The sequence below is a fragment of the Hyperoodon ampullatus genome (genome assembly GCF_949752795.1).
Source record: "Hyperoodon ampullatus genome assembly, chromosome: 6".
Lineage (NCBI taxonomy): Eukaryota > Metazoa > Chordata > Mammalia > Artiodactyla > Ziphiidae > Hyperoodon > Hyperoodon ampullatus.
The window spans coordinates 29,769,691-29,793,771 of record NC_136919.1 but is presented as its reverse complement, the minus strand read 5'-3'; positions in this window follow the sequence as shown (position 1 = coordinate 29,793,771).

The following is a 24,081-nucleotide window of genomic DNA, read 5'->3' as shown; positions in this document are numbered from 1 at the left end:
CTAGGTCATTGCAGAGCACCAAGCTGAACTCCCTGTGCTATGCTGCTGCTTCCCACCACCCAATTATTTTACATTTCGTAGTGTATATATGTAGATGCAACTCTCTCACTTTGCCCCAGCTTCCCTCTCCCACCCCATGTCCTCAAGTCCATTCTCTGTGTCTAACTCTTTATTCCTGTCATGCAACTAGTTCATCAGTACCAATTTTTTTTTTTTTTAGATTCCATATATATGCATTAGCATACGGTATTTGTTTTTCTCTTTCTGACATACTTCAGTCTGTATGACAGACTCTAGGTCCATCCACCTCACTACAAGCAACTCAATTTCGTTTCTTTTTATGGCTGAGTAATATTCCATTGTATATATGTGCCACATCTTTATCCATTCATCTGTCGATGGACATTTACATTGCTTCCATGTCCTGGCTATTGTAAATAGTGCTGCAATGAACATTGTGGTGGATGTCTCTTTCTGAATTATGGTTTTCTCAGGGTACATGCCCAGTGGTGGGATTGCTGGGTCATATGGTGGTTCTATTTTTAGTTTAGTTTTGTATTTTTTAAACATCTTTATTGGAGTATAATTGCTTTACAATGGTGTGTTAGTTTCTGCTTTATAACAAAGTGAATCAGTTATACATATACATATGTTCCCATATCTCTTCCCTCTTGCATCTCCCTCCCTCCCACCCTCCCTATCCCACCCCTCTAGGTGGTCACAAACCACCGAGCTGATCTCCCTGTGCTATGTGGCTGCTTCCCACTAGCTATCTATTTTACGTTTGGTAGCGTATATACGTCCATGACACTCTCTCACTTTGTCACATCTTACCCTTCCCCCTCCCCATATCCTCAAGTCCATTCTCTAGTAGGTCTGTGTCTTTATTCCTGTCTTACCCCTAAGTTCTTCATGACCTTTTTTTTTTTCTTAGATTCCATATATATGTGCTAGCATACGGTATTTGTTTTTCTCTTTCTGACTTACTACACTCTGTATGACAGATTCTAGGTCCATCCACCTCGCTACAAATAACTCAATTTCGTTTCTTTTTATGGCTGAGTAATATTCCATTGTATATATGTGCCTCATCTTTATCCATTCATCTGTTGATGGACACTTAGGTTGCATCCATGTCCTGGCTATTGTAAATACTGCTTCAATGAACATTGTGGTACCTCATTTTGAATTATGGTTTACTCAGGGTATATGCCCAGTAGTGGGATTGCTGGGTCGTATGATAGTTCTATTTTTAGTTTTTTAAGGAACCTCCATACTGTTTTCCATAGTGGTTGTATCAATTTACATTCCACCAACAGTGCAGGAGGGTTCCCTTTCCACCACACCCTTTCCAGCATTTATTGTTTCTAGATTTTTTGATAATGGCCATTCTAACTGGCGTGAGGTGATACCTCATTGTAGTTTTGATTTGCATTTCTCTAATAATTAGTGATGCTGAGCAGCTTTTCATGTGCCTCTTGGCCATCTGTATGTCTTCCTTGGTGAAATGTCTATTTAGGTCTTCTGCCCATTTTTTAACTGGATTGTTTGTTTTTTTGGTATTGAGCTCCATAAGCTGTTTGCATATTTTGGAGATTAATCCTTTGTCTGTTGTTTCATTTGCAAATATTTTCTCCCAGTCTCAGCATTGTCTTTTTTGTCTTGTTTATGGTTTCCTTTGCTGTGCAAAAGCTTTTAACTTTAATTAAGTCCCATTTGTTTATTTTTGTTTTTATTTCCATTATTCCAGGAGGTGGGTCAAAAAAGATCTTGCTGTGGTTTATGTCAAAGAGTGTTTTTGCTATGTTTTCCTCTAAGAGTTTTATAGTGTCCGGTGTTACATTTAACTCTTTAATCCATTTAGAGTTTATTTTTGTGTATGGTGTTAGATAGTGTTCTAATTGCATTCTTTTACATGTACCTGTCCAATTTTCCCAGCACCACTTGTTGAAGAGGCTGTATTTTCTCCATTGTATGTTCTTGCCTCCTTTGTCATAAATTAGGTGCCCATATGTATGTGGGTTTATCTCTGGGCATTCTATCCTGTACCATTGCTCTATATTTCTGTTTTTGTGCCAGTACCATTCTGTCTTGATTACTGTAGCTTTGTGGTATAGTTTGAAGTTTGGGAGCTTGATTCTTCAAACTCCATTTTTCTTTCTCAAGATTGCTTTGGCTATTCAGGGTCTTTTGTGTTTCCATACAAATTGTAAAATTTTTTCTTCTAATTCTGTGAAGAATACCATAGGTAGTTTGATAGGGATTGCATTGAATCTGTAGATTGCTTTGGGCAGTATAGTCATTTTCACAATATTGATTCTTCCAATCCAAGAACATGGTATATTTCTCCATGTGTTTATGTCATCTTTGATTTCTTTCACTAGTGTGTTATAGATTTCTGAGTACAAGTCTTTTGCCTCCCTAGGCAAGTTTATTCCTAGGTATTTTATTCTTTTTGTTGCAGTGGTAAATGGCAGTGTTTCCTTAATTTCTCTTTCTGATCTTTCATTGTTGGTGTATAGGAATGCCAGAGATTTCTGTGTATTAATTGTTTATCCTGCAACCTTACCAAATTCATTGGTTAATTCCAGTAGTTTTCTGGTGGCATCTTTAGGATTTTCTAAGTATAGTATAATGTCATCGGCAAAAAAGTAACAGTTTTACTTCTTCTTTTCCAATTTGTATTCCTTTTATTTCTTTTTCTTCTCTGATGGCTGTGGCTAGGACTTCCAAAACTATATTGAATAGGAGTGGTGAGAGTGGACATCCTTGTCTTGTTCCTGATCTTAGTGGAAATGCTTTCAGTTTTTCACCGTTGAGTATGATGCTTGCTGTGGGTTTGTCATATATGGCCTTTATATATTGAGGTAGGTTCCCTCTATGCCTATTTTCTGGAGAGTTTTTATCATAAGTGGGTGTTGAATTTTGTCAAAAGCTTTTTCTTCATCTGTTGAGATGATCATATGGTTTTTATTCCTTAATTTATTAATGTGGAGTATCATATTGATTAATTTGCATATATTGAAGAATCCTTGCATCCCTGGGATAAATCCTACTTGATCATAGTGTATGATCCTCTTAATGTGCTGTTGGATTCTGTTTGTTAGTATTTTGTTGAAGACTTTTGCATCTATATTCATCAGTGATATTGTTCTATAATATTCTTTTTTTGTGATATCTTTTTCTGGTTTTGGTATCAGGGTGATGCTGGCTTCGTAGAACGAATTTGGGAGTGTTTCTCCTTCTGCAATTTTTTGGAAGAGTTTGAGAAGGATAAGGGTTAGCTCTTCTCTAAATGTTTGATAGAATTCACCTGTGAAGCCACCCAGTCCTGGGCTTTTGTTTGTTGGAAGATGTTTAATCACAGTTTCAATTCCAGTGCTTGTGATTGGTCTGTTTATATGTTCTATTTCTTCCTGGTTCAGTCTCGGAAAGTTGTGCTTTTCTAAGAATTTGTCCATTTCTTCCAGGTTTTCCATTTTATTGGCCTATAGTTGCTTGTAGTAATCTCTCATGATCCTTTGTATTTCTGCAGTGTCAGTTGTTACTTCTCCTTTTTCATTTCTAATTCAATTGATTTGAGTCGCCTGCCTTTTTTTCTTGATGAGTCTGGCTAATGGTATATCAATATTGTTTATCTTCTCAAAGAACAAGCTTTTAGTTTTATTGATCTTTGCTATTGTTTTCTTTGTTTCTATTTCATTTATTTCTGCTCTGATCTTTATGATTTCTTTCCTTCTGCTAACTTTGAGGGTTTGTTTTCGTTCTTTCTCTAATTGCTTTAGGTGTAAGGTTTGGTTGTTTATTTGAGATTTTTCTTGTTTCTTGATGTAGGTAGTATTGCTATAAATCTCTTGATCTCTTGGTTATTTAGTAGCACACTGTTTAGCCTCCATGTATTTGTGGTTTTTACAATTTTTTTTCCTGTAATTGATTTCCAATCTCATAGCGTTGTGGTCATAAAAGATGTTTGATAGAATTTCAATTTTCTTAAATTTTCCGAGGCTTGATTTGTGACCCAAGATGTGATGTATCCTGGAGAATGTTCCATGTGCACTTGAGAAGAAAGTGTATTGTGCCACTTTTGTGTGGAATGTTCTATAATTATCAATTAAATCTATCTAGTCTATTGTTTCATTTAAAGCTGTTGTTTCCTTATTTATTTTCTGTTTGGATGATCTGTCCATTGGTGTAAATGGGGTGTTAAAATCCCCTACTATTTCTGTGTTACTGTTGATTTCTCCTTTCATGGTTGTTAGCATTTGCCTTATGTATTGAGGTGCTCCTATGTTGGCTGCACAACATTTGTAATTGTTATATCTTCTTCTTGGATTGATCCTTTGGTCATTATGTAGTGTCCCTCCTTATCTCTTGTAACAGTCTTTATTTTAAAGTCTACTTTATCTGATATAAGTATTGCTACTCCAGGTTTCTTTTGATTTCCATTTGCATGGAATATCTTTGTTCATCCCTTCATTTTCAGTCTGTATGTGCCCCTACATCTGAAATGGCTCTCTTGTAGACAGCATATATATGGGTCTTATTTTTGTATCCATTCAGTCAGTCTGTGTCTTTTGGTTGGGGCATTTAATCCATTTACATTCAAGGTTATTATTGCTATATATGTTCCTATTACCATTTTCTTAATTGTTTTGGGTTTGTTTTGGAGGGTCTTTTTCTTCTCTTGTGTTTCCCACCTAGAGAAGTTTGTTTAGCATTTGTTGTAAAGCTGGTTTGGTGGTGCTAAATTCTTTTAGGTTTGCTTGTCTGAAAAGCTTTTGACTTCTTCATTGAATCTGAATGAAATCCTTGCTGGGTAGAGTAATCTTGCTTGTAGGTTTTTCTCTTTCATCATTTTAAGTTTATCCTGCCACTCCGTACTTGCCTGAGGAGTTTCTGCTGAAAAATCAGCTGATAAGCTTATGGGGATTCCTTTTTGTGTTATTTTTTGTTTTTCCCTTGATGCTTTTTATATTTTTCTTTGAATTTAATTTTTGTTATTTTGATTAATATGTGTCTTGGTGTGTTTTTCCTGAGGTTTATCCTGTATGGGACTCTCTGTGCTTCCTGGACTTGGGTGACTATTTCCTTTCCCATGTTAGGGAAGTTTTCAACTATGAGCTCTTCAAATATTTTCTCAGACCCTTTCTCTTTTCTCTTCTTCTTCTGGGACCCCTATAATTCAAATGTTAGTGAGTTTACTGTTGTCCCAGAGGTCTCTGAGATTGCCTTCAATTCTTTTCATTCCTTTTTCTTTATGCTGCTCCTCAGCAGTTATTTCCACCATTTTGTCTTCCATCTCACTTATTCATTCTTCTCCCTCAGTTATTCTGTTATTGATTCCTTCTAGTGTATTTTTCATTTCAGTTATTGTGTTGTTCATCTCTGTTTGTTTGTTCTTTAGTTCTAGATCTTTGTTAAACATTTCTTGTATTTTCTCAATCTTTGCCTCCATCCTATTTCTGAGATTCTGGATCATCTTTACTATCATTACTCTGAATTCTTTTTCAGGTAGTTTGCCTGTTTCTTCTTCATTTATTTGGCCTTGTAGGTTTTTACCCTGCTCTTTCATCTGTGATATAGTTTTTACTGCCTTATTATTATTATTTTTTTTTATGAGTGGGATTGTGTTCCTGTTTTACTGGTTGTTTGGCCTGAGGCTTCCAACACTGGAGTTTGTAGGCTATTGGGTAGAGCTGGGTCTTGGTGCTGAGTTGAGGAACTCAGTAAGACCTCACTCCAATGAATATTCCTTGGGTCTGAAGTTGTCTGTTATTCCAGTGGTTCGGACTCAGAGCTCCCACTTCAGGAACTTCGGCCCAACCCCTGGCTTGTGAACCAAGATCCTGCAAGCCCCATGGAGTGGCAAAAAAAAAAATAATAACAAACTAAAAAATAAAATTAGACCAGGGAACTAACAGATATGTTAGAAAGAATATAAAAATAAAAATATAGATAAATCAACAACCGGAAGGTACATTGGTACCACAATAGTAAAAAAGAGGAGGAGTGAAAAGATGAAAAAAAAAGGGGAGGGGGAAGGCCTTGGCTGTAGAGGGCAGGGCCTAAGCAAAGGTGAGGTTTGGGCAGTGGGTAGGGCCAATGCTTAGGACCCACAGGGCTGGAAAAGGCCCTGGGTGATCTGGGGGGTAGGGCTTAAGCTCAAGGAACAGAAGGGGTCCAGGCGTGGCCCCCACCCCTTGTCTCATAGGGCAGGGACATCACCTGGGAGCCCAGCAGGCTTCCTGGTCTCGAGTGGGCGGGGCAAATGCCCTCCTCTCCTCTCCTGCTCCTCTGGCCTGCGAGGGCCCCTCCCACCTGACTCACCTGATCTCCCCGGACTCCCTCTTATGCCCGCAGGACCCATGTGGGCTGGATGGGGCTCTGGAGTGGGGAACCAGCCTGGGAGCTCAGCAGGTTCCCCAGCCTGAGTGGGCCAGGCGATTGCCCACCACTCCTCTCCCACTCTTCCTGGAGAGTCCCTGCTGCCTGCCTCTCCTGACCTCCCTGGCCTCAGGTGCGCTGATCCTGTCCGGCCTCCACTTCTCCTCCGCCTTGAGTCCCCGTATGTCCTACCAGTTCACTTTGGGGTTCCTCGTCTCCTTGGGCATCAGAGTCCCCCACCAGCTGCTGGCAGGTGCCCTAGTTGTGGGGAGATGCTAACTCTGCGTCTTCCCACACCACCATCTTGACTCCACCTCCATTAACATGTTTTTAATACTTCCCTTAGGGAAAAATAAGACAAAACATTTAGAATATCAGATGACATCAAGTAAGAAGGTGAAGACGTTGGAGAGATGACTAATTACGACTGTCTGCACTCAGATGGAAAAATGAAATCCTCTTATTTCCATTTTTTGATTCTTTTCCCAAAAAGGCATTGGATGTCTCTTTTGCAATGCATTTTGTAAACTGACCCAATTTGCACATTACTTTTTGGGGGCTTTGCCTGTTTTATAACAATGTTTCATTCACAAAAGGACACTGACAGATTATTTTCACTTGTCCATCCATTCCTGGAGCTACAGACAGATCTATATTCCACTTTATGCTCTAGCAAATGAAATAAAGATACAGTGAAACAGCATATGCAGAGAATGTTACAGGAAATCTATAATGCTAATAAAAGTACACGTTTAGCAGAAATCAGAGGATTGAGAGTTTTTATTTTGTTATTATTTTTCCTGGCAAAACTTATTGTTGAAAAACTAGGACAAACCTCGGACAAATTGAATAAAATGATGCAAGTTTTATTGAATCTTGTCTAGCCAGTCAGGTTTAAAATATACTTCTTTTGTTCTTCTAGGGAGGGATTCTGAGACACACTGAAGGAGTGTACACATTTTAAACTCTTTTTTTCAACTAGTAAATCTCATATTTTATCTGTGGGCACAAAATTAAATTCATTCTTCATTAACTATCTCCACTACCACCTCTTCTGTGAAGCCCTACCTGATTCTATTCTACTCCATGTAGTTCTATAGTGTTGATCAGATAACCCAGCTTTTATTGACAAAATAGAGATCCTAGGAATTTTCATTAGAAGCTGAAAAGCTTTCTGAGAGACAGGTAAGAGAGAATGAAGGTACAGAAATCTGGTCTGAGTCACTGGGCCAGATTTGGATGGTAGAAAATAGAGTACATGATTCTGAATACATCACAGCTTGCATGGATTCAAAATTAAAACCAAGGGTGAAGATTAAAATACCTGAGTGAGAATGTTTAGGGGAAAAAAGTAGCTCTAAAATGAGAGCCTAATGTTTAACAGTATCAATACCAAGTTTTCATTAATGAAATAAATTCAGGATATAGAGCCCATAGTTCAGATATTCCTATGTTCTACATCCAGCAACAAGAGGCTCAGATTTGATACTGCCTTCTCCTGACATCAGCAGAAACATGTAACCCTTTGCATGTTTCCCTCCCTCCCTCCCCTCCCTCTTTCTTTCTACCTTCCTTCCTTCCTTCCTTCCTTCCGTTTTTGCTGATGAAAGAGAAACAAACCCAATTTGAATTATCATAGGAAAGTTAATCAAATGATCCCAGTGAAGAATTAAGTAACTGCAAGAAAGGCAGAAGTGAAGCTGGACACTTGCCAAGAAGTTTACTGAGGCCAGAGATCTCTCTACATCTCTTCTGTCCTCCTCTTTCTCTATTATTACATCATTCTCTACTGCTGCAAATTGGAAATCTTCCACATGGCAGACAATATGCTGTTGAAATCTTTGGGGCCTCATCACCTATTTCTTGGGAAAAGCTGACCCTTGCTTAATCTAGTGTCAAGTTGTAAAATCCATGTAGAGCATTAACTTGAGTTGGTACCCAATGCCAAGCTAATCATGTAGATGGCAGTTGGGGGATGGGGAAATAGGGATGCTTTTAAGAATATGTAATCCTTCAGAACTCATGTTTAGTTCTGGGGGAGGAGCATTTCTTTGTGGAAGAGAATGTTTCCAAAATAAAAAGAAAGCGTTGATAAGCAGACACAAGAACCACCAGAGCAAGCACAAAACAGGCTGTGACATTTTTATCGTCAACACACATGCTCTTAACTTTTGTCACTGGCTACCTCAAGACAAACATCTAGAACTTTTGTTGGCATTGGTATCAGCAGACATCAGTAACAGGGCTCATGCCTTTTGAATCATTATTGACAGGGCATAGCACCGTGGTCAGCTAGATAAGCGGAGGAAACAGTACATGTTACTGCAGTTAATAAGATTACGGGGACTTCCTGAACCACAAGGTAAGTGTTTTGAGTGTAGATTAGATTCCCATGGAGCAGATGGTGATGAAGCCAGAGAAATAGTTTTGGTAACATGACCCTATTTATACTTAAGGTTGCAATGGATTGGGAAATATGAACTTTGTATCTTTATAGGTTATATGGATGTCTCCTCTGTCAGATGTGGATCCTAGCACTGTGCATAGGTAGTCAAAAAGGGGAATATAGTGCTGAATTGTTGTATGGATTATACCCACCTCAAGTTGTCGATTTCTTACATATCTGTCTTCCTCCTGTGTCTTTTAAAAGTAGTTTAGGGACTTCCCTGGTGGCGCAGTGGTTAAGAATCCTCCTGCCAATGCAGGGGACACGGGTTCGATCCCTGGTCCAGGATGATCCCACATGCCACAGAGCAACTAAGCCTGTGCATCACAACTACTGAGCCTGAGCTCTAGAGCCCGTGAGCCACAACTCCTGAGCCTGCGTGCCACAACTACTGAAGCCTGTGCACCTAGAGCTTGTGCTCCGCAACAAGAGAAGCCACCACAATGAGAAGCCTACACACTGCAATGAAGAGTAGCCCCTGCTCGCCAAAACTAGAGAAAGCCCGTGCACAGCAACGAAGACATAACGCATCAAAAATTTTTTTAATTAAAAAAAAAATTTTTTTTTTAAAGTAGTTTAGCTGTTCAGTTCTAGAATGAAGTCATGGACTGAGTCAGTTCAAAACATGAGTGCATAGCTACACAGGAATAGTGACTGGAGGTAATGGTTAGCTGATTACGAATGTCTAAATTGTCATAAAATTCTCAGGTACAAATCCAGTACCTATAGTACTGGTGGGAGAAAGCACTATAGCAGAGAATAAAGGTGGGATCAGTACTTGAGACTTAAGAAGTTTATGTGCATGAGTCCATTCTCACCATGACCCAACTTGGAGGCTGGGACATTGGATTGGACAGCATCTTGGAAAGGTATGTGTCTGGGCAAGGCAGAACATATAGTCTTAGAGAGGGTAATTAGAGCAGCAGGCAGTATTTAGCTGGAAATCACTCAGCTTAGAGTACTTAGCTTGAAATTAGGAGGAAGGACTAGGGCAGAACTTTAGCCTTGTAATTAAAGCAACAAAAGGAAAGGTAAGCTCTGACTTAGAGGGCAAATAAGATCTCAGGGGTTACCTGGGGGGACATTCATCCTAAATTTCATTGCTAGTGAAGATATCTAAAGAGCAATGTGGTAAGCCAGCAACCTTCGCTGGCACATTGAATTCTGACTCTCAGTGAGTGTTAAATCCAAACTACAACAGACCAGACCAGGAAAGGGATGGTGGGAGATTGAGGGTACTGATCTACTTCTTTATTTTTTTATTTTTTTATTTTTTTTGTGGTACGTGGGCCTCTCACTGTTGTGGCCTCTCCTGTTGCGGAGCACAGGCTCCGGACGCGCAGGCTCTGCGGCCATGGCTCACGGGCCCACCTGCTCCGTGGCATGTGGGATCTTCCCGGACTGGGGCATGAACCCGTGTCCCCTGCATCGGCAGGCGGACTCTCAACCACTGCGCCACCAGGGAAGCCCCTGATCTACTTCTTACATACATCAGGATTAGCACAGAAATTGCAACAGGAAAGAGTCTGCAGGCAAGTGGGGACACCAGTAGATTGAGCGATGAAGACCTGATACAGAGGCAGAGAAAAACAAGACAAGATTGACAGATAACCTTTTGAATTGAAAGGAAGCTGTTGTTTAATGCTGTAGTCCCCTTCTTAAATTTTTAATTGCTTCATAGGAATGAATTAAAACATTGGTCAATAACTACTTGGTGATTAGATTTTAGCAGATGAACATGATCTAATTCTATAGGGCTATATAGGCATGCGGTTTGAAGAGATGAGTTTTGATATGTGAATCTTTTATAGAAGATTTACATGAGATTCTAGGAGATCAGAGTTTACTTTCCCTTTAGAGTAACAGGTTGCTGTCGCTTTTACTGCAGCGTTGTCCTGGAAGCATGCAACCAGAAGCACTCAGGAACATGTGGTGCCCTTTGTGGGCAGCTCCCCTTGGTGTGGTGCAAGAGTTGTATTCAATCAAACTGTCAGAATGATGACAGCTGCGAGAAGGGCCCATAAAGCTATTCATTAAGCTCTGAAACAGCTAGCACTTTACTTGTCTGGAGTTATTTATTAGTGGTTGATGATAATACAGTTGAGCAAGGCAGAGGCTTATGAGGCATCTTGGCTCTCTATTTTGGTGAGAAGGTCATTTTGAAAGGGAGAGCTTTAAATTCTTTTGTATATTCAAGTCTACCCCTTTATTAATATGGTAAAACACAATAAAATGGAAAAAAAGCATTTTTAGAAGTAGGCTGCATTTTTAACAGTAGGCTGCACTGTTATAAAAACTTGGATTCTGTACCAGTCAGAGTCCAGTCGGAAAAGCAGAAGCAACAGAATATGTACAGCATTACAACACAACGAGAAGAACTGATAGAAACGCATCTTAAACCTTGCTACTAATTAGGTGTATCTTTGGGTAAAGAACTTAAAGTCTTCATCCTGAGTCATCATCTGTAAATACTGAGATTTGGCAAGGTATTTTTTTAAACGTTTCTTTTCTGTTTTAGCTATATGTGATTCTCTATGTGTATTAACTTTATCTTTCCACCAGGGTTGTGAAATCCCTGTAGGTCAGGCACCCTGACCAACTCTTCTTCTAAATCTTTTTCAGAATGTAGAATATTCAACATAGACTAGCTATCTACTAGAAAAAGAGATCCTTGAATAGAGATTTATAGAAGAATAATTGATGGATACATCTACTTTCAGTTTATTGTACCATTATGTAGATAATTAGTAAACAGGACTTGATTAAATGTAATATTTTAAAATATGTTCTGAATGGCTATAATATAGGTTTCTTGGAGAATCTTGCTTCTGTTGGCATGTTTTAAGCCAAAAACCATTATACCTAGAAACTTGATTTTAAGTCCAGGTCAGTTTGAATTTCCACTTTTTTAATATATGAAATTTATGACCCAAGCTTCTCAGGTTTTAATTTAAAAAATCTCATCATCTTCAAATTTGGTTTTATCTAGTGAGAATAAAATATTGTGTATTTCTTTTAGCTGATAGCCATCTGCTACAGAAACATTCAAAAGTCAGCTCATCAGAATTTAAAAGGACTTCCTGAACAGAAGTTCACTGAAATTTAAGAAACTTTAATGGAACTTCTGTTACAAAATGATGCTGTTTTGGCTTTAGGCTAATCCCCCAAACACACCTACAAATTCAACTCCCCAAACGTCTGCCACAGAGAAGGAACTGGATCAGTTTTACAATTTTTATGGCAAAGGTTAAAATAAGTAATTTCCACAACAGCTGTCGACACACGGTCTGTCTTTGGAAGCTGCTTTCCCTAGAGAATTTTACTTCTTCAAATGTCATAATTAGAATTTCATCTCTAGTGACTACTCAAGGAAATCTGGCAGCAGGAGACAGCATGGGTCACATTTTAATTATGAATGCATCCTTCCTGTCTGACGGCCAGGAGCTTGTTGCTAGTCACATCATAGGAACCTCTATGATCTGTGAATAATTAAGTGTACTTTTCAGTGGATAGCAGTTGTTTTCTTAAAATTCAGCAAGATTTATCAGAGCATTACCAGATTTCTCTGTCCTACCAAAAACTGATGGGGTGCAAAGAAGTAGATTTCCGGGCAATTAGAGCAATGAGTTGTATTCATGTACTTGTATTATTTACGGTGGATGCATATCAATAGGCGGGCACTTTCATTCATTCATTTATTTTCTTTCTTTTATTAAACACACGTTTATTGACTGTCTACTTTGGTATTCAACTTACAGGTGGGGAAACAAACTTGAACAACACTATCTTTTTGCATAATAGATATGTACCTGAATTTGGTCATAAATTGTCATTAAATGAGTGATATAGTAGAGTTATATACAAGGTGCTTTGAGGACACCAAGAAAAAAGTAATTAATTCTACTTAGAGAGATCGGGAAAGATAGGACAGGGAATGTGATATCTCAGCTGAGCTGTAAAGGAAAAGCAGGAAAGAGTTTGACAGACTGACAATGGAGGGGAGGGAATTCCTGACAAACGGAGCTGCGTCTGTAGAAAAAAAGGATATTTGGAGGCATCCGTAGTCGGTTCAGTGAGGTGTCAAGGCAGAATACTTTTGAATAAGTAGTAGAAGACAGGCATACAATACAGGATCAAGGTGTCTTTGAACGCAGGCAGAAATGTAGACATTATGGACAAGGTATTTATCTTCACAAAAGGGTTATAGGTTATAGGTATGACAAGATATTGATTTCCTCAGCTCTCAGAACAGCCAGACAGGATTTCTGAATATCTTTGTCTTTTATCCCAATTGCCTGAGAAAGCGTATGATTTGCCTTTTTTTAAATGATGTAAAAAATGTTGGTACATCCGTACAATGAGTTACGACTTAATAATAAAATTCTAGAATAAGAAAAACTATAGTGATAGAAAGAAGATTGGCAGCTGCCAGGACCCAGAGGTTGGGCAAAAGATACTGACTACAAAGAAGCATGGAGGCACTTTTTGGTGTGATGGAAATGACTATTTCATTGTCGTGGTGGTGGCTACAAGACTCATCAAATTATACACTTAAAATTGGTGAGTTTTGTTGTTTGTAAATTATAGTTCAATAAAACTGACAAAAGTGAGGTACAGCAGAGACTTTGGGCTGGAACGAATTAACTTTAAAGGTACTAAAGCGCTATAAGCCAGAAGTAAAAGCTTTCCCAATAAAAATGTCTAGGATGAGGTCACTAAATGGATCTCCTCAAGCACCTAAAGATTGAAAACCATGTTAGCTGACACTGATCAGAGTAAGAAATTGGCGGGGTCGGGGGGGTGGGGGTGGAGGAAGGAGTGTTTTTTTTTCTCCTTAAATGTAAATTTGGGACTTTACAAGTACAATGATAAATAATAATTTTTATAAAGCACTTCTTAGCTGCCAGAGATATCTTTAAAAGCTTTATAAATATTAATTAACTTAATTCTCACAACAATTCTGTGAGTAAATATTATTATTATTCCCATTTGTCAGATGAGAAAACTGAGGCAAACGGAGGTTAGTTAAATTTGCCGGGATCACAAACCTAGTTAGTATAAGAACTGAGATTTGAAGTCAAGGCAGTCTGGTTCAGGATCTGTGCACTTAACCACAGAGGCATTATATTTGAATTCAAATGTTCCCAGAAACTTAATAATGAGAGGAGTTTATATTCAACCTTGGGACATCTTAATGTTGTTATATTTTATTATTGGAGTATATTGTCATTTTATATCACTGCAGAGCCTGATAACTTTTATAAGACAGTGTGGCTGGACATTAAAGAGTAGAGAGTGAATTTTCAGCTTCAAATACAGCATGATATTGAAGTTAATTATTATGCTCTCATCCATTTTAGTGCCTTCTGGGGGGCAAAATCTATACTGGCCATAAGAGGTACAAAGAATATCCACAAAACAGCAATGGTTGATACTGGAGAATTGGCTACATGAAGGTGGAAACAAGGCTTTCCTTATCCCTACCAAGGAAGATAGCCAGTCATGTATGATCACAGGTTTCAACGAATAAACTCAATAGATTAGATGAAGAAAAATCACTGAAGAGTTTTAGGGGGATGTACTATAATATATTATACATATTTTCCATGTGTTGGGACCTCTACTGAAGAAACTCTTCTGGAATAAGCTGTTAGATTATCGGGTGACACCAATGGTCCATATTTCCCAACTGAGTGGAGACTATTTGTAAGCACTAGGAACCTGGTCTCTCTTCTTCATTTTAAAATTTTGTACCAGTACAAGGAAGAAATCCTCAGTAGTTATGTCTGCCCTGAAAACCAAACTTTTCCTCAGTTAAGGTGTCCCAAGGTCTAGTCTGGGAGAGTGAGCAGAGAGCATTAGTAAGTCAATCTGGTCATACCCTTTAGTCACAACCTCTAATCTAGCCTTTATCAGTAATAAAACTCCTATTTTGATATCCAAATGTCTTACTTTTGTGTCTATTTCTCAACTGGTTTGAAATTAGATAGTGAAGAAATGGGTGTTTTTAAAGGACCTAAACAACAGCCAACAGTGCTGATGTTATTCTTTTTTTTTTTTTTTTTTCTGATTCACAGTGAAGGCAGAGGAAGGGGCAATATTGGAAATAAGGGCCATATGAAGATCAGGACAATACCAACACGGGTAAGAAAAATAGAGCAAAACTAGCAAAAGCAAAGCCTCTCAGTCTCTCACTGTCCTTCACCCACTGCACATAACTTTCTTCTGCTTTTCTTCCTACCATGGCCAACACACACACATTACCTCCCAACCCACCCCATCCCACCAAACAACAGCAACAAGACCTTCTGTGTACCAATAATTTCCCCATAGTTTTTGTGTTTGTTTTATTAAAGCCTGGTGCCCAAAGGCCAGGAAGAGCACACTTGTAGTCAAAAAAGTTTAGGTTTACTAACTTGCTGTGGCAAGGGAAACTGCATCCTACAGGAATAATATAATCCTAGTGAGATGGAACTAGGGTAGTTTTGTATAGAGTTTGGGTTTACACTGGGTGAGTTAAGGGTCTGTTTTTGACTAGATTTTCAAAAAGGAGGCTATTTGGTCACTGAATATATTAATAATTTAAATTTCGGAGGTGGGAGAAATAAAGCAGTGCTGTCACTGGTAAAGAAGCGTTAGTCACCCACATTAGTTTTGAGATGAGAAAGTGGTTGCACAGGGTCCTTGTTTTTGTCTTGTTCCATCAGGATCACAAAATAACCTCATCTGCTGTTTATATTCTGTGAAATTGTCCATGTTCAGGAAGGAACACTACAACCTGGCTGTTGGTTGCCAGGCCAGCTAACAGTTGTCAGCTATCACAGATCATTTTGGGTTTTTTTCTCCTTCTTTCTCAGTTTCTTGCATCCATCAACTCACCACTCTGTCTGAGGCAGCTTGAAAGTTTATTTTCAGAAGAGAAAAAAAACCAATTTGTGTTAGTTACCATCTTATCAACCATGACTGAATTTTAGAGTAGAAATCCTGAGAGAAAGAGAAAAAATTTACCTTTTAACAAACCATTTATGCATAAAAATGGAAGTGTAGTGACTGTGTATGTGCATGTGACTCATCTATCAGAAGTACAAATTCCATTCATACAAGTGTTTATAGCTGCATTACAGTTATAGCCACTAATAACACCAAGTTATTCAATGTAAACAATGTAAAGTTTCATATATATACAGTTTGGTTGTGTTAAGCTGGCTGTAATTATGCTTTTAAAGACATAAAAAAATAATGCAAGGAAAAGGTTATATGAAAGATATCAGTAGATTGAGATATTTTAATTCACTTTTTCATAGATGGAATATTAACAGTTGAGGAAAGTATTAAACTTCACGTGCAATATAGCTAATCCTCAAATGAAAATTTCACTAGGTTTATCTCTAATAGCGGACTGAGAGCACTGGGGATTTGCTTTGTATACTAAACCTAATGTAGAATTTTCAGTATTTCACTAATTCTCTTTAAAGAAAATTAAATTCTTTAAAATATAAATTTCTTTATAATGTTGGCTTTCTGGTTTGGACTTTTTATTTATCTATTTTTAAAGTATATTATGTTATTTGCTTTACCTATATGTTACCTATACAAATAGTTATGGATGTGACCTGCTTCTTAAAAGTGCATTTTGGCCATTTTCTCGCTTTCTCATGCATTAATTCATCTATATATGAATGCCTATCTATCTATGAATGGATATTACAGGGCAAGAGCCAATGGTGAAGAAACTTCTCAATTTTCACTACACTTTATCAGGATAAGTGTTTTCTTTCTCCACGCAATTTTTTTCATTCAAAGACCCTGAACTGCCCCTTCTGAACAATGCTGTCTTTATTTCTCATTTCATCTCATCTAAAGAAATGAGGCATGGGAACCACTATGGAAGAACTGGTGGAAATGGTGGATAAAAGGAAGGCAATGAAAAAAAGGAGACTAATATCAGAGTTTTTTTCCTTGTTGTGTCCAGGCACAATTGTGACTAGGAAATAATCTATTGAAATATACAAACTGAAGCTTCTGAGCCTCTTTTTCCATTTGAAATGACCAAAATTGGTGGATTACTATGAACTGAACTCCAGACATTATTTGTATTTCACCAGATATTCCATTAATGTCCACTTTATGTTTCAGAATCCAATTCAGGGTACCACGTTGCATGTTTTCCCAGTCTCCTCTATTATATGAGAGTTTCTCTCTTTCCTGGTTTTCCTGACCTTCACAGTCTTGAAGCTTAGCAGCATCTAGTTGAATGTCCCCTAGTCTGTATTTGTCTGATATTTTTCTCATGATTAGACTTGAGTTAAGAATTTGGGGGGGAAAAAAACCCAGAGATGTAGTGTTCTTCTGTATATGATATCAGGGAGTACATATCTGCATGACTTCACTGAGGATGTCAACCTTGATGACTTGGTTAAATCATAAAGTATTTGTGTTTGTCATGTTTCTCCACTGAAAAGTTGTTATTTCTTCTTTCTCTATTCTGTTCTTTTGGAAGAGAGCCACCTTTTGGAAGTCTAGCCCACCCCTGGGGGGAAGGGTGAGATTTAAGTTCCACTCTTGGAGGAGGGACTATCTATTGATACATATATTATTATTATTTTATTATTATTTTTGGCTGCATTTGGTCTTCGTTGCTGCACGCTGGCTTTCTCTAGTTGTGGCAAGCGGGGGCCGCTCTTCTTTGCAGTGTGAGAGGGCTTCTCATTGCAGTGGCTTCTCTTGTTGCGGAGCATGGGTTCTAAGTGTGCAGGCTTCAGTAGTTGTGGTGTGTGGGCTCAGTAGTTGTGGTCACAGGCTCTACAGTGCAGGCTCAGTAGTTGTGGCACACAAGCTTAGTTGCTCTGCGGCATGTGGGATCATCCTGGACCAGGGATCGAACCCGTGTCCCTTGCATTGGCAGGCGGATTCTTAACCACTGTGCCACCAGGGAACTCCCACATATATTATTTTGGAATTCTTTTGTAAGGAAGATTCATCTCTTCTCTATTTATTTATTTATTCAATCATTTTTTATGTCATTATAGATTCATAGATATTTATTTTATATTTTGTGCTATAATCCAACATTATATTGTTTATTTCATTGCTAATTATTCCATTTTGGCCATTAGGTGCTCTTCCAGGTTGGATCCTGTATTCCTGTGATATGTCTCTATTCTTTTTTTTTTTTTTTTTGAGCCCTTCTCGTACTACAAGATGACCTACACCCATCTTTTATTTTCCCTGGGCCAGTCCTAGAATTGGCTATCTTTCCAAGCAAACCTATTTCCATTTTATTGGGGAATGGAATCTGGAAACCAATATATGGACATTGGGAATGTTCTTTGTTACTGGCATCAATTTAGGCTTCTCAGCTTACCAAGTTAGATAATTTATATTATTCATTTTGTTTGGTAAAAATTGAAATTATACTTCAGATAATCTTGTGTAAACTTTTACTGCAGCTAAATCTTATTTACTTACTTTTAAATATAATACATTCATATGATCTAAAAGTCAAATCTCTTTTGTAAGCCACACATATCATCTCCCATAAAGACAACCAATGTTATAATACCTTCTATTTGCTCCCAGTAGTTTATTCTATGAATAAACGTATATGTATTCTTCCCCTAATATACTTGTATACAAAGGCAGCACACTATACATACTGTCCTGTGCCTTGATTTTTTTTCCACCCAACAATATATCTTAGAGAGTTTTGCAGATCTGTTTATGAAGAATTTCCTCAGTCTTTTTAATGGCTACATTGATATTCATTGTATGGATATATGTACAATAATTTAAGTAATCTTCTATTAATAAATATTTATATTGCTTCTATTCTTTTATTATTATAATCAATGCTGCCATATAAAATTTTGTACATACATAATTTCTTATGTGGCTGAAAATATCTGTAGAATAAATTCTTTTTTTTTAACATTTTAAGGTATGTTCTTTTATTTTTATGAGCAGAAATAATTATTTTTAAAATGGAATCATGATATAATACTTTTTTATAATCTGCTTTTTCATGAGCTTCCTGATCTTATTAAGTATTTTAGGATAAATTCTTTAGAAACAAAATTATTAGGTCAAATGGTATTTATACTTATCATCTTAATAGATATTATTATTTTCTACAAATGCTTAACAATTTATATGCTTTCAATGATCTTTGGAGAATTTCTGTTTCTTCACACTCTCACTAATATATTAGTGCATTTCCAAAATTTTTATTTTTGCCAACCTGAAAAATTGCATCTCAGTGTAGTTTTTATTTGCATTTCTCTTAATATAAATAAGATTAAACTTTTTTTATCATGTTTAAGATTGAAGGGGAGCAGAATTTGCACCCCCCCAAAATGCCTCTTTGATATAAGATTATCTTGGGTTGGTTAGTTTTACAGAAGTGCAGATCCACAAGAAGCTCTGAAAATCAATTAAAAGTAACCCTTTTGTAAGAGAAATCTATATTTATAATGGAAAACTCCATTTGTGTGGGTATCTCCCTCTCTGTACCAAGAAGAGGAGAATGACTAAATCTTTAGAAACTTATCAATGGAGAAGGCAAAGACATATCTGCATAAAAACCCATAGCCTTGTTTACTGTGCTTTTCTTGATAACCTCCAATAACTGGCTACCCTCCACCAACATCTTCTTTTGTCTTTAGCTGGAGATGGTATTTAAGGTGGTGGTTTGGGCCATTTCTGGGAGTACAGATGGTATACATGTTAATAAACTTCTGTTTGTTTTTCTCCTGCTAATCTGTCTTTTATTACAGGAGTGGGGGTCTCAGTTGTAAAAAATTAATAAACAAAAACCTCAGTTAATTAGAGTTGGGAGACCAGAAAGGGGAGCTCCCATGCATTGTGATGACAGCAGAGCCCAACAGGAAGAAGACAAACTCCTCTTCATTTGTGGCAAGAACTCAGCTAATGAAAAGCCACAGGCTCTTTGTGGACTGCAGCCCTCCCAACTTCCTTTTCCCTTCATAAAGGTGTTCTCCTCCCCTTGCAGGAACTTGTACATGGCTTGGTATGTTTGCAGACCCCAAATTCTCTGCTGATCCAGAATTAAGCCCATTTTTTTCTGGAGAAATATCTGGCAGTCTATTTGTTTTATATCAACATCTCGGTGGCCTGTACAGGGACTAGAGAAGCTCCGGGGCTCTTGAGCAAAACAGGTGAGGTACCCAAAATGGAGCCTATTGTTGTTCTCTGCTTCTGTCACTAACCCTGGAGTTTGAATGTATGTCTTCTTCTGGATCTGAGATTATGCCCTTTTTGTGTTTGAAAACAAAAAAGTCTCCAGGCTTTATTCAGGATCTATTTAAAGGCTTCATCTTTTGGTTAAGGCCTTATTCTGTATGACAGTATTCGTTGGCACTTTGGTCTGATTTTGAGATCAGACAGTTTCAATGAAGCTGACTAACCTCGACCCATTCCTTAGGAAGAGGGGTTGTTTCTTTGAAACGGTGCTGGGTTTTTCAGCCTTCAGCTGATGTCTTTGGAAGGGCTGTCTTCTGGAGACTGGCTAAAAAAAAGGCTTTGGCCTGGCTCTTCTGGGACCAAGCTATCCTCTTAAGACTGGGTGGGATTGGCTTGCAAGCTGTTTGAATTGAGGTACTTGTGCTGTAAGCTGTTTAAACTGTTTGAAAAGTGTTCTTTACTCTAGCGGGAAATCCTCTAAAAAGTGGGATCCCTGTTATGGAAATATTTTGAGGCTGCCCCCCATAGCGTCTCTGGTGGATTTGATTTTATTTTTAAAAATCAACGTTCTTTCTCATGCTCATTTCTAACAAAATGGACCAACCTGACCAAAGGCTATTTAGAATATCAATGGCCATTATGGGGAACTTTTGAAATTCCCAAACTAATTTCCCTAAAACCGAATTGGACTATAATAGCTCAAAAATCTCCAAAACTGAGTGCAATGCTTGTTTTGATTGGCATTTTGAAGCTTCCCAAAGTTACCAGCAGTTTAAAATTGTCTCTCTGCACAGTAAGATTTTAAGATTAATTAAGGCAAACAAATGATTGAAGAAAGATAAAACGGCTCCTGAAGCCTCAGGCTCTGCCTCTGATGCTCTCTTGTCTCTCCCTTGGCTCCTTGTAGCCTGATTGTGCCTCCAGCACCATCTTCCTATTTCTCGTCTGTGTAGCCCACGTCGCCACTAGACCCTCAGTTCCTCCATAAAAATTTTATTGCCAAACTCCCCCTTTTCTCCAAAACTCTCCCCACTCCATTTTCCTCTGAATTGTCAGAACCTGTCTCTTTAAAATTAAGCCTTCTGAGAATCCAGAGCCTAAACTCTTAATTTCTTATACTCCCTGTATTAAAGCTGAACTGTGAGCCATAGTCAAAGATTTTCCCACAGCACCTGACGATCCTCATAGATTTGATGAGGAATTTAATATAGTCATTCAAACTCATCAACCTGGTTTCTCTGATGTATATCAGCTCGTTCATATGCTTGTTGCCAAAGGGTAGGCCCAACATTGAATGAAAACCACTAGCTGGGAAAGTCCTGAAAGGTCTTTAGAATTACAACCAGGAGACCAGCCCACTACCTTATTATATGATCAGGCTCAGGCAAACATAGCCAACTTCATTGAACAATTCCTAGGGATTTTCCAAAGCCTATTGATTGGAAGAAATTTCAGATTTGCACACAAATATCTGACAAACCTGTTCATGATTATAACAATCAACTTCAGATTATTTTTAAAGAAAATTCTGGTCTGGCTTAAGATGTTGATTCCACCTGAGTAGCTTTTAATCTATGTTTATTAATGAGCTGAACCAGGACATTTTTTGTCTAGTAAAAAGGACCAGCATGGAATGGGAAGCTATGTCCACTCCAGATTTAGTCAATCTGCAAACCAGCTCTCACACTCCACATGAGTCACCTCAAAGGAAGACCGCCAACATTCTTAATCTTCAACTCCAGAAAATAAAGTTTCCTAAATGAAACCAAAATCCTCCTAGTTTCTGCTATTATTTCAAAGAGCCAAAATATTGGAAAAGAGATTATTACAAATTTCAGCACTTTAGGCAACTTCTGCCCTCTAATCAGTCTTTCCAATGTCCTCCCAATTCTCAATGACAGGGCTCCTAAGACCTACAGGGATTCTCCTCAATCTTCCCTCTTAATTGGCTTGGAGAAACATTCCTCAATATTGGGGATAAATCTTTTCCCACATTCTTCATGCTCAACCTCACTACATAAAATAGCCCCTGCCTTGGCATACTAAAACAGTTCAAATAGTGGGGATCTCTAATGCACCTCAAGAGGTTTCTGTCTCTAAACCTACTCCCTTTTATTTAGGCTCTTTGAGAGATGCACACCCTTTTCTCCTCAGTTCCTCTGTCCCATCCATTTATTAGGCTGAGACTCCTTAGAGAAGTATCATGCTGCACTTTCTCCAGACAGGAGGATATAAATCTAGAAATTGACAATATGAAAGTAACCTACCAAGTGAATTAAGTGACCTTTTGACATCTTTTACTTGTTCTATCACCGATGGTACTAGAGCAGATTTTGGAAATACAGATCATTTGTCCCTATTGAATCAGCTACCACCTTCCTTATGGGCAAAATCTCCAATTGATGTTGGCAAAATTCACAGCGTACCTCCCATCAAGATTCTAACAGACCTCTCAAAAACCTCTTCTGAGAATTAATCAGTACATTATAAGTAAAGAAGCCCTTCAAGACATAAAGCCCATAATAGAAGATTACAGGTTCAAGGCCTCATTACTCCTTGCACCAGCCCCTGCATTGCTCCCATTTTAGCAGTGAGGAAACCTAATGGCTAATGTTGGAGGTTTGTCCAGGATTTCCAAGCAATAAGCAACACTGTTATCCCTTGACACCCTGTTGTTCCTAATGCATTACTAACATGCATTCCCACTGGAAGTAAATTGTTTACTGTCATTGATTTATGCAGTGCATTATTCAGTACTCCAGTTGATGAAGCTAGCCAATACCGCTTTGCCTTCCCTTGGGAAACAATTCACCTGGACAGTAATGCCTCAGGTTTATACAGAAAGTCCTTATTTTTCACCAATCCTGAAAGTTGATCTAGATGATAAAAAGTTCCCTAGGGTTTCTACATTGTGGCAATTTGTGGATAATTTGCTTTTTGCTTTCCTTCTCAATCAAGCCTCCTCACAGGAAAACAGCATCTACTTCTAAAGCTTTTAGCTTTAAAGGGACATAAGATCACCAAAGAAAAACTGCAGTTTGCCCTAACCCAGGTTTGATATTTGGGGCATATGATGTCAGAACAAAAGCTATACCTAGATCCAGATAGACTTCATGGTGTCCTAAGTTTCCCAAAACCCCAAACTAAGCACCAGCTGCGAAGCTTTGTCAGGCTAGTTGGTTATTGTCAAAATTGGATTCCAAATTTCTCTCTTATGGACAAACCTCTATATGTTTTACTCAACAATAACAATGCCAACTCAATTTTATGGGGAGAACCAGACAACATAGCCTTCAAGTTTGATGAACCCACCTACCCTTGGGCAACCCAATTATCAGATTCCCTTTTTACTTTCTGTATATGAAAGGAAGGAAATGCTCCTGGGGTACTCACCCCAAAACACAGGGACCACCACTGACCCATAGGGTATAATAGCCAACAAGTGGACCCTGTGGCATGGAATTCCCCCCTTATCTTAGAGCCATTATGGCCAGTGCCCTCTTGGTGAAGGGTCACTGAGAAAGTTGTGGGATCCCCTTTAACCATTTTTTACCTCTTGCATTAGAAGGTCACTTGTTTTCCCATCGCATTCAACATTTCTCAGCCAGCTGCTTCACCTCCTATGAAGTCCTTTCGTTAACTGCCCCTCACATAACTCTTACGTTGTAATAACCTTAACGCTGCTACTCTTCTCCCCTCCATCACTGACAAAGCACCTCATGACTGCTTAACACTGACAACCATCTCCCGACTATGGGGTGGTATACAGGAAATTCCACTGGGTAAGGCTGATGTCTCATTATTCACTGATGGCTTTTAATTAAAAGGAGCAATGGCAAATATTGCGCTGGGCATGCAATTACAAGACCTTTTGATGTTGTTGAGGCAACATTTTTACCTATAGCTACTCAGCCCAACAGGCTAAATTATACACTCTGACAAGGGTTTGTACTTTGGCCAAGGTCAAAACTGCAAGTATGAGACTTCCGGGGAAGATGGCGGAAGAGTAAGACGCGGAGATCACCTTCCTCCCCACAGATACACCAGAAATA